This window comes from Condylura cristata, unplaced genomic scaffold (genome assembly GCF_000260355.1).
Source record: "Condylura cristata isolate star-nosed mole 26May11 unplaced genomic scaffold, ConCri1.0 scaffold00002, whole genome shotgun sequence".
NCBI lineage: Eukaryota > Metazoa > Chordata > Mammalia > Eulipotyphla > Talpidae > Condylura > Condylura cristata.
The window spans coordinates 85,651,903-85,669,612 of NW_004567103.1; positions in this window are offsets into that span (position 1 = coordinate 85,651,903).

Here is a 17,710-nt window from a genome sequence, read left to right on the forward strand (position 1 = left end):
CCACCCGCTGCTCCCCTCAGCAGTGTACTTCGTCAGTCGACCTGTTCTGAATCCTCTCACTGCCCCTTCATCTCTGGCCTGAACCCCAGTTCTGTAATGCATAAATAAATAAATCTGAAAAAAAAAACAAGTTCATGCTGGTATTTCCATTTCAAATTCAAGAAAGCATGAGTGTCTTTTGGAGGACCAAGAAGAGATGGATGAGAACCAGTAAAAGAGGGAACATAATGATCTATAGTGGTGGCACACTGTGGCATCAATGCCTGTAAAGATTGGGTGCAATCCTACATTTCCATAAGGGAAACCATTATGTAAACCTTTATTAACTCAATATTTTCGTTTCTTAAAGGATACATGAACTTTACCTAACTTGGGTGACTTCTTATTTCCTTTGTCTTGAACTTTAATGAAATCAAGAAAATTATTATTTTCTTTATCTCATAATACATATTCAACACATTCAACAGTCTCACATAATAATACCAATGTCAACTTCAACAATATAGCAACTAAGCTAGTTAATATGCACTTTTTTCTTTCAATATAATTCACGGGCATAATAGTAATATTGTGTTTTACATAATTGCAGATACTTATTCTTGAATTCATTAAATTACTAACTTGAAAATGTTTATTTCACTTTAATTTTAGTGATATTTTATTTTATAAATATGCAAAAGAGACATATACTTATAAATAAAAATATAGAATATATTGTATTTATTATTATTTTTTAATTTTCTTACATTGTTGTTCACTTTTGTACAGTATTTGATTTTTCCTTTCAAGTTTAGTCCCCATAAATTTTCTACCACCACATCACCTGTGAACCATCACCAAAGTCCCTAGTGTTCTTCTCTTCCCTGTTTTTACTCCTCCTCCTCTCCCTTTTCTGCTGTATGCTTCAGATATATAGTTTGCCTGAAATATTTCTATGTCTCTCTCTCTCTCTCTTATTTATTTATTTATTTTTGTCTTTTATCCTTGTTTGGTGTCCCTATAGTCCTCTTATAAGTGAAACCATCTAATAATTCTCTTTGGACTTTAGACTTTTCTCACTGAGCATAATCCCTTCCAGCTTCATCCATGTTGCTGCAAATGACATGAATCTGTCTTTTTTGATTGCTGAAGAGTATGCCATTGTGTGTGTGCACACACACATATACACACACATACACACATATACACACACACACAATGGCATACTCTTTAGCAATCAAAAAAGACATATTCATACACACACACACACATACACACACACACACATATATATATATACCACTTCTTCTTGATCCAGTCATCTGTTTTTGGGCATTTGGGTTGTTTTCATAACTTAGCCATTGCAAATAGTGCTGCTACAAACATAGGAGTGTATGTAATTCTTTCAAAATTAATATAATAATGTCTGTTGGATAGGTTAATAGGAATGGTATGACTCCTAGGAGTGGTATGACAGATCCATTTGTAGTAATTTGAGGAACATTCACACAGCTTCCCAGAGTGGCTGATCTATCTACCACCAGAATGTGAAAGATTTCCTTTGATTTCCACATCTGCATCAGCATGTGTTGTTGGCATTTTATTTATTTATTTTTAATAATACCATTCTCACAAATGTGAGGTGGTATCTCATTATGGTTTTGATTTATAGATTCCTGATTGTAAATGGCATTGAACATTTTATTCACAATCTGTTTGCTATTTGCATTTCCTCTTTGGAGAAGTGGCTTTTTAATTCATCTGCCCATTTTTTGCCTGGGTTGTTTGCTTTAATTTTTTTTTTTTTTTTTTTTGGTGAACTGTATAAGTTCTTTGTAGATATTTGGCATCAGTCTTTTTTTGGTTGTATGGAAAATAAGTATTTTCTTCCAATTTGTATTTTTTCTCTTCATTTTGATGATCATATTGGTTGCTGTACATGAGCATTTTATTTTGATGTAGCCCTAGCTGTTTACCTTTTCTTTAATTTTCTTTGCTGCTGCAGATGAGTCTTTGAAGGTATTTCGGAGATGTATACATTGAATGCCATGCCTGTGTTTAGAAAACATTGTGTATTGGGCCTTCCCTGGTGGCACAGCAGTTTAAAATGCAGCACTACAAGCTAGCAGCAGCTGCTTCAGTGTGAGTTTGATTCCCAGCTCGGGAAGCTATCTACATACATGGTGTGGCAGACCTCTCCTATCTCGCCCGCTGCTCCCTTCAGCAGTGTAGTCTGTCAATCTGCCTACTTTGCTCCTCATTTTGTCTCTGGTGAATCTTCTCACTGTCCCTGCACCTCTGCCCTGTACCCCAGTTCTGTACACATAAATAAACCTTAAAAGAAAACATTGTGTATTAAGAAAACTATAATATTTACATTTTCCTCCTTCACACTTTTCTCTCTCCCCCCAGAAGCCTTACTTTTCTTGCAAGTGTAAAGATGTGAGGCATGTGTGATATATACATATTTTCCCTAGATAAATTAACTATTATTGTATTTATTTATAATAAATTATATATTTTTCCTCAATTTGTCTCCACCACACACTTATAATGGGGGCACTACTTATAGTATCATGTAGAGGCATTTCTCATTCCATTTTTAAATAAATTTTATTTATTTAACATAGAAAAACTGGGGTATGGGCCAGAGGTGCGGGGTCGAGAGGATTCACCAAAGACAGAGTGGGGAGTAGAACAAGAGGAATGACTGAAATACATTGCTGAGGGAAGCAGCAAGAAAAAAAAAAAAAAAAAGGAGAGATGTGCTTTGCCATGTGGGTCACCTCCGGGCCCAGGTATTGAACTGGTGCTGAAGTGGCTGTCAATAGCTTCGTCATGTTGAGATTGAAACCCCTAGGCCACTAGCAAGGATAATAGATACCTACTATCCTTTTTGTAGCATTATCAGAATTATTCATCTTCTCCTTTGTAAGGGGAAAAACAGAAATTCCAAAGGGACAGTCCAAAATCCTGCAGTTAATATTTTTATGAGGTTCTTAAAGAAAGGAAATGTGCATTGTGTCTTTTCTATGAAAGACATAACTATGGGTGATTATGGTGGAGGTAGTAAAATGCTTGTAAGGTGAGAGAATTATTAAAAAACATAAATGTACCTATAGGTCTGTCAAATGACCTGTATAACAGCAATGTTGAAACACAGAGCTCCCAGGTAAAATGCTATTTATACTCAAGCAAATAGACATGAATTCATCTGAAGTTTGCAACCTCATTAATACAGACAGGCTTTTTAAAAGTGAGATAGAAAATTCAAGTGAAAACTGGATAGACAAAGCCCCACTAGGTTTTTGACCTTGGTTCTGGAAAAATCTTGATCTTCTTTCATTGACCTTAATGTTTAATAAAAAAATATTTTTTTGCTTTATCAACATTAAAAGGAAAAAATAATTTGGGCTATCTGAGGAAGTATTTCTAACTTTTATTGTTACTCTGAATACTATTATAGATTGAATCAAATGCTATTTGGAATTGAAAACTCTGCTTTCCCAAATATAATGTGCATTTTAATGGAAATTTATTCCACTGTGTGATGGATGAATGCTAGACTTTCTCAAGAGCCTTAGATTGGTATTTTCTTATATATGTTGCATGATAGGATATTACAAATATATGGAGTGAGAGAACCATGAGACTATTTTTTTTTCTTTTAATCTGAAAGAGAATTTAGAATCTTCTCTTCTAATATCTTAACTACCAAAGAAAATTTAAATAAGCCCAGTAGTTTGCATTATGTGGCCTTATACAGTCAAATACATCATTCATTTAGATATCTCAGTTCCACTACCCTGTGATTTTTCTTTTAAAACAGGCGCTTCTCTTGATTTAAGTAAATAATCTGAAAATATCAGAATATCCTTGGCCAGAGATCCAATATGCATTATATAGTATTAATATATTTAAAAATGGACCATGCATAGTTTTATATTCACCCTCAAATCAAAATAATACAACCTTCTGTATTTCATAGATGGGGTTATTTGATAAATCATTGATGATCAGCACAACCTTGAACTAGATTTGAAAATCCAAAACTTGGAAATTCCATTTCTCCATCTAACTTGCCACCTCATCATTACAATTCAGTGAGTTTTTTGTTTTGTTTTGTTTTGTGTTTTAACATGTGGCTCCTTTATCACGGAGGAAAAAACATGCCTACAAGTTTTCACTAAGCGATTCCTGAGCAAAGTGAATTGGCAATTGAGCTGGCTGCTGTAAACTCATAGTTTGTGTCTGCTGAAGGCCCATCTTCATCTGTCTTTGTTAGTTGTTCTCAACACAAAGAAGGATTAAAAAAAAAAAAAGCTACAGTTAACTTAAAAGACAGAAAATTAACACAAGCTTTTCGCCAGTTAAGGCTCCAAACACATTATTTTGATGGTCTAAAGTGCCTCTGTGTGTGAAGGTGACTTATGGGTTACAGAGTTTGCACAGCATTGTAGTTTCTCTTGCACACACGTTTACCCCTGCCTCCTTCATGATGAATGGCAAGGGTCTGACCACATCTGTAGAGCAGTAAGGAAGTCGGTGGTCCTCTGAACTCAACACCCACAGCTTGGCTCTGTCATCAATGATGCCCTAAACTCCTAAGAGATCTTAAAAAATATTTTTTAGCTGAAATGGCCAAATATCAAATGCCAAATTCTATTCTTAACACTGTTGTCCAGCTGCTGCTTCTCTTGTGAAATACAGTTAGCAAAGCGAGCAGGAATGTATCGATTACAACACAATGGTTCAATTTGATGTAGGTTGTGGTGACCTTTTTGTAATGGTTTTATATCCCAGACAGACAGACAGACAGACAGACAGACACACACACACATACACACAATTGAGCACAGTACTGGGGTCTTAAGGACCTGGCAGAAGAATTAAAACTCACTATGAACTCAGGAAATTTGTTTCACCTGTTTGAACTTGATTTTTCTCATTTCTAAAACTAATACAATGTCTGGGCCCTCCCTGGTGGCAAAGTACGTTGGAGCATAGCATGGCATAGCTGGCTGCGACTGCTTCAGTGTGAGTTTTATCCCAAGCCAGGGAAATGACCCACATATCACAGCAGACCTGTCCTGTCTCACCTCCCTGCCCCCTTCAGCAATGCATTTCATCAACCGACCTGTTCTGCTCTCCACTTTTTCTCTGGTGAATCCTCTTATATGAATAAATAAATAAATAAATAAATAAATAAATAAATAAATAAATAAATAAATAAATATTGAGATTTATTCTGCATGGAACTATTTCAGCCTTCTTCCCACTTGTTTTACTTTCACATCTCTTTTGTTTAAATATTGGATCACATGTCTTGGTATGGAGGGATGCTATTTAAAATAAATTAAATCACCTATTTAGCAAATATTATTCAGAACCTATTTAATGTGTGTAAGAATCTTCATAGCTACTAGTGACACAGCAGTTAAGATTAGGAAGGTTTATGCCTTTTCTTCATTTAATGTCACAATATAATGAAATATTAAAATACAAATTTCATTGTAAGTTATTTTGTTGATACATACTATGAAGAGGAGAAAGTAAATGTTGGCATGAGACTTACAACAGGGAAACTTTACTGATACAGAGTCAGAGAAAGCTTCACAGAGAAGTGATATGTAAGTTGAGTCACGTGAAAATATGTGAGTTTTGGGTTTCAAGTGTGGGAACCATTCCACAGAATGAATAGTATATGTGTAAAAACATGGAGGGGGTTCCTCCATGGTGGCACAGTGTGTTAAAGCACAGCACTAAGAAGCTAAGCCATTTCAGCATGAGTTCGATCCCTACTCGCTCCAGAGGTGATTCACATGGTGTGGCAGACCTCTCCTAACCCACCTACTGCTCCCCTCAGCAGTGTACTTCATCAATCTGCCTGTTCTGCTCCCCACTCTGTCTCTGGAGAATCCTCTCACTGCCCAGAATTCACTTCACTTTGTACAGCACTTCTGGTCTGTATCCCAGTTCTGTACAAATAAATATATACATAAAAAAAAGTGTGCAGTTAGTGACCTGAGAGATAGTCAGAATGACTGTAAACACAGAGAGTGGGGACATGTGTCACCTGAGAGGCAGCCAGAGAGACAGACAGCTCCTGGAACAATGTCTGGTGCACAGCAGCTGCTCACTATATAGCCTTAAAATAAATGATGTGTGCCACACACCAATGTCACAAATTCAGGAAAAATTAACGATGGCTGGACTTTCAGAATGTCGTGGAATGTGGCACAAACAACCACTACATGTGTCAAAAGCTATGCAGGGAAAGAGAAAGCAATCTAGGTATTTCAAGTAAAAGAAATTCACTGCATAAAGTTGACCATATAGGAATGGAAGACTTGAGAAAACAGAGAAAAACAGTCAATAGCAAAACAGGAAACTACTGCAACTAAAAACGGATGCACCAGGAAAGAAGACAGTTACTGAAACCTGGGAGAAACTGGACCACAGTGTGGCTCTCCGAACCACAGTAGAAGACACCAGCCTCTTTTACAAAAGACACACACAGGCCTTCCCTGGTGGCGCAGCGGGTTAAAGCACAGCACTGAGAAAGAAGCTAAAGCCACTTCAGCATGAGTTCCATCCCTGCCCGCCCGGGAGGTGACTACATGGCTCGGCTCGGCAGACCTCTCCTGACCTGCCCACTGCTCCCCTCAGCAGTGTACTTCGTCAATCTGCCTGTTCTGCTTTCTACTCTGTCTCTGATGAAGCCTCTCACCATCCCTGCACCTCTGGCCTGTATCCCAGTTCTGTATGGATACATAAATAAATCTTAAAAAAAAAAAAAAAAAGACATACACAAAAGCAGAGAGAAGTGCATGTACTCAAGAATCTCCCATCCTTTAGCTTTCCAAACACCCACCCAAAGTCCCATTGGCTGGACTCAGAGAGAAATCCATGGACAGGGGATCGTGGGGAAGGGAGCTGCTGTGGGAGAGGGCAGAGTAGCAGAAAGTCAGGGGATGGACATAGGAAAATATTTTCAAATAATCTATACATTTTTTTTTTTAACAAAAACACCACGGGATTGAGCATTCCCATTTTGGAATATCTAGCCAAACAATATAATGCTATCAACTAGGGAAAAAAAAAAAAAAAAAAGACTGCAGTGAATTTTGCAGCGTTATTTACAGTGTTACGACACAGAGACAACCAATGTGTTCACTGATACAGGACTGGATGAATAAGATTCCATATAACCACACAAAATTAAATATTATTCAGGCATACAGAAAAACAAAATATTGGCATTTATAGCAAGAATTTGGAAGGGATTTGAAGGAATTGCATGCAGTGAAAATGTTAAAATGGCAAAGGCAAATACTGTCCATTTATATAGCAGATGACACAGCAAAGACAATACTTGTCAAAGCTACTGGAGAAAAATTAATGAAGCTGGGCCCTCCCTGACCACACAGTGGGTTAAAGCACAGCACTAAGAAGCTAAAGACACTTCAGTATGAGTTTGATCCCCATCCTGGAGTTGACCCACATGGCGCCACAGACCTATCCTGACCCACCCACTGCTCCCCTCAGCAGTGTACTTCGTCAATCTACCTGTTCTGCTCCCCACTCTGTCTCTGATGAAGCCTCTCACCGCCCATGCACCTGTTGCCTGTGTCCCAGTTCTGTGTGCATAAATAAATAAAAAAAAACTTAAAACAAATAAATAGATAAATGACACTTCTGAATTTAAGAGACAGGAAAAAAGAGAGGAAGAAGGGGATGGTGGTAAGGGAAAATTATCTATACATTTCTAGATTTAGAAACATTTAAATAAAGTAGAGTCATAATAGTCTCTTCCTTGTGTATTATCTTTAGATTAAATAAATACTGTATTTGTAACAGGGAAAGTAATAATTCCTTATATTCATCTAATTTCTAGGAAAACAATTTCCTTTAACCAGTTCAAGTTTTTTTTTTTTTTTTTAAAATGGGACTTCTCCAATTAGGGACTAAAAGTACACTTTAGGGACTAAAAATACACTTTCCCAACAGCAGTACCTTAGCTCCATAGTATAAAGCACATGCTGTAAGGCATAGGGAAAATATATGCAACAACAAATGAGGCAAGTTTCTTATATATCTTTATAATAAATGTAAAATCTTTAAACTATTTTAAAATGGTTCAATTTGTATCAACTGTTAACTGAGGAAAACTGAGAATCTCAGAACAGTAACAGAAAGGAAAATACCTTATGCACACTCTTATTCATAAGTAGCTATATTAATCTATTGATACAGAGAATATCCGTGAAATACATAAATTTACATATTTTTAACAACTGGGCTTAACGACAGAAGTATCTTGACTTAATTGTGATTTTCCTGGGGCATGAATTTAAATTAGGCCAGAATAAGTGAAAAACACTTTATTTTTTTTTTCCTTATTTATTTTGGTTATAGATACAGGATCAATCCTCCATGATACTTGTTTTGTAATGTATATTTTGTCTATTTGTTATCAGAAACAGATGAGTAATAGTTACTTAAATTTGAATAAAGATAAAACTGATTTTTTTTAAGTTGTCACATTTTTATTTACTCTGTTACTCTTAAGAAATAACATGGCTTGAACATCTCCAAAATGATGAAATGTGTATATTTCAAAACACCGTTCATCCTAAATGGATTCTAATAGATTACAAAATGTTTTATTTGAATAAAATATAGTAGTTTAGCAAGTGATGTAGCATGAGTGAAAGTTAGAGAGTTGTTTCCTATGGCATGAAAAAAAACAAAAACTAAAACAAACACAAAACACAGTATCTCTTAATGGAAGAACATTTTAGGACCAAGTCAGGATCTGGTTAAATGTTTAATTTTTTTGGGCCCTTCCTGGTGGTACAACAGGTTAGGATTTAGCACTGCAAGCTAGTTGCAGCTACTTCAGTGAGAGTTCTATCCCTCCCACCCTGAAGGTGAACCACAGACACCAGGAGACCTCTCATGTCTGGCCCGCTGCGTCCCTCAGCAGTGTACTTTGTCACTTGGCCTGTGGGCCTGTTCTGCTCCCCACTCTGTCTTTGGTGAATCGTCTCACTGTCCCTGCATCTCTGGCCTGTACCCCAGTTCTGTATGCATAAGTAAATAAATCATTAAAAATAAACAAGCTTCGGCCCTCCCTGGTGGCGCAGCGGGTTAAAGCACAGCACTGAGAGTCTAAAGCCGCTTCCGCATGAGTTCGATTCCCGCCTGCGCCGGAGGAGACCACATGGCGTGGCAGACCTCTCCTGACCCGCCCGCTGCTCCCCTCAGCAGTGTACTTCGTTGATCTGCCTGTTCTGTTCCCCACTCTGTCTCTGGTGAAGCCTCTCACAGCCCCTGAGCCTCTGGCCTGTACCCCAGTTCTGTATGCATAAATAAATAAATCTTAAAAAAAAAAAATAAACAAGCTTCATTTTGCTTGAGAACTAATCATAGAATAATACTGATGAATGTGTGAGTTAAACCATTTTTTACCAGTCTCTTCACATTTACTTTTATTTGCTAATGTTCTATAGCTGGGAAAATAAGCACTTTTCATCAATTTATAATAATATGGTAGGGAAATTGCATATTCTTTTCTTATTTAACATTATATATTTTTAAATATTTATTTATTCATACAGAACTGGGGTACAGGCTAGAGGCACAGGAGCAGTGAGAGGCTTCACCAGAGATAGAGTGGGGAGCAGAACAGGCCGACTGACATAATACACTGCTGAGGGGAGCAGTGGGTGGGTCAGGAGAGGTCTGCCATGCCATGTGGCTCACCTCCGGTTCAGGTATAGAGTTAGCACTAAAGCTACTGCTGCCAGCTTGCAGTGCTGCATCCTAACCTGTATCACCACCAGGGAGGGCTCTTAAATTTATTAGTTTTTAATAAGTTCTTCCCTCATGTCTTCAAATCACAAACACTTAAACTAATGGTTTCAAATCACTTTTTTTTTTAGCTTTAATATAATAGTTTATTTTTACATCATTTTGTATCCTTTTCCATCTCAGTTGTAATCCTCATGGGATTCCCATCACCAAATCACCTGTATGATTTCAGATTATTTTTAAGGCACCATGATCGATGGCATTTTCTACTTGAAAATCCTACTGAAACCTGAGCTTTATTTTTAGTTAAATGAGGAAACATTTCACAAAATATTTACTGAAAACAATCAATAAGTCCCTAGTAGGTGTAAGTCAATATATATCAAGTCAGAAGTACACTACTACTTTGAAGTCAATATGTTTTACCAAACATATAGAGAATTTACATTATAATAGACCACTGGCATTTCCAATCCATTATTATAATTGTTCAATCTCTCTCTCTCTCTCTCTTCTGATATAATGCAGAACATCTCCAGCAAAAATAATAGTCCCTTAAGTAATTCAGTAAAAACTGCATGGAACAACATATGAAAAAGTGATCTTATTTTATTTTCATTGAAACAACTCTCCAAGAGACTTGTGCAGTGTTAAAGTCTCAGTTCTGTCAAGCTACAGTCAACCACTGAAGCATGTGTTCAATACCTAGCCAGGGAGCTAACCCATATTTCACAGCGGGCCTCTCTTGTCTCCTGTTTGCATTTCAGTGTCTGCCTGTTTTGCTCCCCACTCAGTTTCTGGTGAATCCTCTCAACTCCACACCTCTGGCCTATATACCAGTTCTTGTATACATCCATAAATAAAAACAAAATATTTAAAATAAATAAAATATCTACTCAAATCATAATAGTCCATCCATACTTTGGATCCTCCAATCTTCTCCTCTTAACTTTGCAATAATCTCATAGAAGACAATGATTATGACAACAGGTTCCAAAATCACCCAACTGGATTCCAAGTCCCCCTTTATTATTTTTAAAGATTTATTTATTTACGCAACAGAAACGGGATATAGGCCAGAGGTGCAGGGGCAACAAGAAGATTCACCAGAGACAGAGTTGGGAGCAGAATAGCAGATTGATGAAGTACACTGCTGAGGGAAGCAGCGGGTGGGACAGAAGAGGTTTACCTCGCCATATGGGCCATCTCCAGGGCGGGAATCCAACTCCCACTGAAGCAGCCGCAGCTTGGCTTAGCTTCACAGTGCAGCATTCCAACCCACTGCGACACCAGGGTGAGCCCCCAAGTTCCCTTTTGTCCTTACAAGTTCTGGGATCTTGGGAAAAACATTTCATCTCTTTCAACAAAGCTCTTTCTTCTTTTGACCCCCAACATTGACATGTCTTCACACAATAAATTTTAGCTTATACTTTTCTATTAACTATTTTTTCACATGTCCTACTTTTATGAAAAGGAAAATTCTGATAATTTAGTGACAGACATCTCTTTTCTCTCAAAGGAGGTCTTTCCTTTATTCTTGAACTTGCCTCTGTGCACAACTGTTTTTAACCTTCTATCATTTGCGGAAGCCTGGCCTTACATGTTCTTTTTGGTTGCTATGAAAGACAAAGGTCGGATTGAAGGGTTATTGCACAGCAATAAGATAAAAAAGGTCTCTGGGAGCAACAAAACTGACTAACCAAGCAGAAACATGACCACAGCTGATATCTTTTGCATTCCTGTATTGCTTATCTTGTTTGTTAATCTAATAATGCATAATTAAAAAATAAATAAATAACTTAGAGGGATTTCTCTCTCTCTCTCTCTCTTTAATTTTGAAACTGAAAAGGAAATACACATTGTTCTTCTATTGAGTAGGTGATGGTTTGCATTACCCCCGAGGTAGGGTCATTCCCAACAAGCATTGGCAAGCAAAAGGACAGAGAACCCTGTCAGCCAGGCAGGCTGTGAAGATAGGCACCACACAGCTTGTCATAATCACTGTAGCCCCTTTAAAGGGTCAAAGAGCAATAGATGAAAAACATGAATGTAATATGTTCCAGAAGAATTGTCCAAAGGGCACCATGGAAACACACAACAGGGAATGTTTACTTAAAGCTGTGGGAAAGAAGAATGATTTTGTGGAGGTTTGAGGCCTGGATTCCAGCAGTGTATGGAGTTTGTAGAGGCAAAGGAGAGGGAAAGAGTATTCCCTCTCCTTTCATTTATTTATTTATTTTTAAAGATTTATTTATTTATGCATACAGAACTGGGGTACAAGTCAGAGGTGCAGAGACAGAGCAGGGAGCAGCAGGCGAGTCAGGAGAGGTCTGCCGTGCCATGTGGATCACCTCCGGGGTAGGGGATCAAACTCATGCTGAAGTGGTTTTAGCCACTTAGTGATGTACTTTAACCCTCTGCACCACCAGGGAGGGACCTCCTCTCTCTCTCTCTCTTTCTCTCTCTCTCTCTCTCTCTCTCTCTCTCTCTTGCTTATTATGTATTATATGGAAGAAAATAAAGATTTCTTCAGAAATAGGTTTTTGTGAAAACCAAATCAAATTAAGTAAATCAGAATTTATCAGTGCAGGATAAATAATAAACTGACATGCACAACAAATATCAAAAAATAAGTGCATTTAGAGCTTTCTGAACTAGCTTGAGAATGGCAGCTCCCTTTAAAGATGCATCTTGAAGAATTTTTGTCCACAGATTCCCATTTTGCAGCTTCCTTTTGTCTGAAATAAGCTATGCTCTGTACTCTTTGCTCCTGTGGAAAGTATACTCAGTGCTGCTAACCTTTGCCTCCTCAATTTCCCCCTGGGTGATCCTCTGAAAGGGTTGGTTGAATGGTGTTGACCTTAAGTAGGAAAAAGAAATGTAAATAGAGAGCAATATTGAAAATTGACCTTGCCTAGTTATCAATCCTACTTTGTTCTCCAATCAGATTCAGCAATTCTGATTTGGAAGACAGGCTATTGGAAATAAATGAGGAAGGATAAATCAATCTCGGGCTTGGATAATCTCTTCAGGTAACTGGCTGGTTTAATTCAGAGCTTAAATCATTTTGTTTTTAAAATGCATCAATAAAAATTTCTTTGTCAAAATACCTTTCTTTTCAGACATGGGTGAGCCAGAATTTACTAGTGGCATAAACAATGAATGACATATAGTGTGGCAAAGAAAGAGAACTTAACTTACTGAAAAAAAAAAAAGTTTTAGATTTAGAAATACTTTATTTGTATAATACTTTTCCTACTTACTAATTGTGTGTCAATTGAGAATATGCTTATTCACTTGAATTTAGTTTTCTCATGTATAGAAATGTAGAATTATATGAGAGAAAGAGGCAGAGAAAAAGAGAATGGCATTTGAACATATACATGAAGTGGTATTTGACATTCTTACATTGTGTTGGGGTCATAGTAACTTTTCATAAATGGATTATAAACACTTTTACAGAACTAAGAGAAATTCCTGATTTAGTCTTAGTTGTGAGAAAAAAAAAAAAAAGACAAGTGTACTAGACTGGACATAGTAAAGATACATTTTTGAGTCAATCCTTAAAATGATCCTAGGAATTAGATGGTATTTGTGTCCACCATGGTTTCAGTCCAGATCATTATATTTTGGGGAAACAAAACTACACATTTCTTGCTTGTAAGAACACTCCAATTTATGGCAGTGAATCAAAAGCTCCATACAAAGTGTACACAGTGCATTCACATTCAGGGTAACTGTAATTTGCTGTGGCAAAGGTTCTGAACAAAGAATAGGAAGAGATAAAAATGTAAGCTATCACAGATGATTGAATTTGGATAGAATGTAACCAGATTGTAGCAGGAATATGAGCCAGGTTCAGGTATTTGTACTTATTCCTGTAGGGAAGGCATAGCTATTAAGGCTTTCTGAACTGATTCTGAACAATCTGGGAGTGATTTTCTTTAGAAGACTCAATCTGATAATGGTTGGTTGTCTGCAGTGATTTGATCAGATTAACTGGATAGGCTTCTCAGAGTCACATGGAAATTACAAAATCAAGTTCAGAAACATGTCTTCTTTCTGCTTTGGTCACATTTTGTGACTGATTTTAGAAACTATAATCTGAGTTATTTGTCCAGAGCAGGCCATCTGAAGCTAGCCTAAATCTCTACAACCAATCAGCTGGGTGATCTCGTTTACAGAACTTCACACATCCTCATCTGTTAATTGGGAATGCTGGTGTGACCTTCCTTATAAAAGGAGTTTATATTACCTAAGAGGCATATTAGCCAGTGCTGCTAAGCAAAGTTGCTATATCATGTTTATATTATCAATATTGCAATCCTGGATTTTTTTCTGCTCAGCCACCCACACACTTTTATAAGAATTTCTCTTAGGGACATTTATCTTCCAAATACATAGTGTCTTGGATTTGCAATTTATTTCTACTCCCTTGCTCTCATAATTAGTGTCTTCATAAAAGATGCACACCCAGAAATGGCAGAATCCCTAAGCTTTATAAATTTCCTAAATATAATTTAAATAGTTATGTCTTGTTTTGATTTCCTTTTTCTCAAAGTCTCCCTTCCCTACACATGTGCATTTTACCAAATCACCTCCACTTCTCTCTCAAGGCTTCAAAATATGCTAATTTAGGAAATTAGCTCCGCAGTCATACCTCTGAGTATAATGAGAAAACACAAAAACTGAAAGCAGTAGCTATTTTCTGACCTTAAAGCCCAAAAAGCTCCAAATTGACTATTTTATTTGATCTGAGGTACAATACATGCAACAGTCCTCTTTGATATGTGTACACATCCATTCATGATAACCGGAATCAGAAAATCATATCAGATCTCTTGAGGGGTGGGGAGCAATGCTTCTGTGATGGTTTCTTAACCTGCCCATGCTTGGCTCTCACCTTGGCTCAGAGGAAAACAGTAAGCAGAATCCCCTGGGTGATTGGCCGTCAGGTTGTGTGGGGCTTTTCAGAACCAGGGCTCAAGGAGTGAAGTAGACCAGGACTCACTGGGCTGTGGAGCTGTATGACTGTCCATGTGCGACCGGAAGTGCCAGGCTCAGCTGTAGTTGGAATGTTTTTGAATGACAGCATACTGCCAGTGAATAATGTAAATCCTGTCCTTGCCTTCTCAAGCATAATTCACTCTTCCCCTGAAGAGGTTTGTGGTCCTCCGGCATTTCATCATTCTTGTCTGTGCTGCCACGTTGATGGACCTTGATGTCCAGGGAGATTGGGCAAGGGGTAAAGCCACACTATTGATAGGCTTTTGGGGACACCTGGTTTACATTTTGGTTTTGTTTATTTTTTACTCCCTCCTTATTAGATTTCCTCTTAGCTTTCTGCTTTTCGTTTCTTTGTCTTTTTGTTTAACTAAAGAATCAGTAAGGGGTCCTATTTATCTCATGCTTATCCCCAATGAATTTCAACCTATACTTCTAGTAAGATATTCCATGTTCTGGAGAATTCAACAACCACCTTCCCTCTCCCCTCCAAATTATATCAGATGGGGAAAATAGTCTCTCAATAAAGATTTTGATAATTCTATTTTGAGTATAAGTGTTTCCTTCCATGTGTCTACATGATTCTATTGGTCAACATCTCCCACCTGGACTTCTAGAAGAGACCATCTCCTGTCTGCTCTCTCCATTGGACTCACTCCTCAGCAATTCTTTCTTCTTCAGGCTGATCATTCAAACAGGATCAGAACACTTTCTACTTAAAATTGTAAGAAGGATTTCCATTTCCAAGCAGTAAAACTCTAGCTGCCCTCCTGAGTTCTTCCTACCCTGATGATTCATTTCTGTCTCTCACACCCTTCATGGGAAACACTGGGAAGTGCTTATATTATCATAAACAAAAGCCTTGCCACATCTTGATCCTTTCCATGTGTATCTCTCTCTGTTTAGAATACCTATCTTTTCCTTTCACCTCCCTGAAATCTAGATTCCCAGGAGAACACAGTCAAGGGGTTCCAAGTAGGTACAGATGGGCATCTCTCATTCTACAATTTGTCCATTCACACAGAAGACTCTGCCACTTGGCTTCAGAGGCTCTACATGGCAGCCACAGAGAGGTTCCCAGACTCTTTTTCTTTCTTTCTTTTTTTTTTTTTTTAAGATGTATTTGTTTACGCTTACAGAACTGGGATACAGGCCAGAGCTGTGGTGGGTGAGAAGATTCACCAGAGACAGAGTGGGGAGCAAAACAGGCAGATTGGCAAAGTACACTGCTGACAGGAGCAGCAGGCTGGCCAGGCGAGGTCTGCCATGCTATGTGGGTCAGCTCCCTGGCAGGGGATCGAACTCATACTGTAGTGACTTGGAAAAGCTTCATAATGTGGTGCTTTAACCTGTTGTGCCACTAGGGAGAGCCCTGTTCCCAGACTCTTATGCTTCCCAATAGACCTATTAATGGATTGACATTCCCAGCCATACCAGGCTGTTCTGGAACTCTGCCTGACATGAAACAAAACCTTCCCAAAGGTCAAGATTTATCATGTCACAAAGTCGGTTTTCCTAAAACTTTAAGTAGAGATTATTTATTTTGCTTTTTAGTACAGCTTTTATACAGATGCAATGTCCATCATTTTATTGTTAGCATTTTGTTTCTGTCATCTGTAAATTTATCTTCCAATTATAAAAGTAAATACTCTCAAAAAGAAAAAAAAAGTTTGATTTTCTTTGTATTGTCTGAAACTAACAAGCGTTTAACTACCACAATATTATGAATATTGTATTAAATTAGTAAATTATCATTGCATTGCATGTTCTGTCTGGGGAGGGGGTGGAGGGTTGATTGATTTTTTTGTTTAATTGATTTGACCAAGTTTCCTTTGGGGGAGTACTTAACTTTTTAATTTAAATTTTAGGGTTATATCCTTAATTCATATAAGTACATGTTCTACTTATCCTCTACCAAGTTACCTGTGGCGATACTCAATCTGCCATCTCTTCTATATCCCTGCCTTCTTCCACATTGTTACCTCTGATAACTAATATGTTCTTTCAAGTTTAAGATTTATACCTAATATTTTGCTGTGTGTTTTCTTTTGTTATTTATATTCCTCAGATGAGTAAAAAAATTCAAGTTTCACAAGTCTTTCACTTTCTGATGTATGTATGTCATTAAACATAATTATCTGATGTCCATTTTACCCCAATATATATTTTTCAATTTTTTTTAACTCTCTAGTAGCCTACTTATATTTATAACAGTCCTGTCCATAACTGCCAAGTCATGGAACCAACTTAACGACCCATCAACAAGTGAGGGAGTAAATAAATTGTATAACATAGGCCCAATAAGATTAAATTTTGAAATGTTTTGTTGAAGTAGAATTATTTTATGACATTATGCAAGTTTCAGATGTGAATATTTATATATCACATCTTTACATATTAACATTGTATCTATGTTGTATATTATACATAGTATGCATTGTATCATTGTATATTATGTTCACCATTAAAAATCCAGTCCCATACATCATCATAAAATTGACCTCATTTCATTTGATTTAGTCATCCCTTTATGCTCTATAGTCTAAAATTTTGTTTTGTTTCATATTCCAATTGGTGTTTCTTAGATAGAGGTGAACAGATTACTTAATTAATACTTTGTCATCTTTTTATTATTGATGCAACATTGTGCTATAAAGTACTATATAAGATTTAGGTATACACTGTTAAAAATAAATATTGTTGAATCAAAATGCCTTATTAGAAAATCAACATTTTTCTACACAAAATTTTCTATTAAAAATCCAATTCTGGAGGCGGCAGCTGCGGCTGCTCGGCAGCCTTTTGTCCCAGCCCTGCTACAACCTTGGAGATAAACTGAGACAATTCAGCTAGGGAGGGAAACCAAATCGTGGGAAAAGGCTGCAGCTCAGAACCAGAGACCTGAGGATAC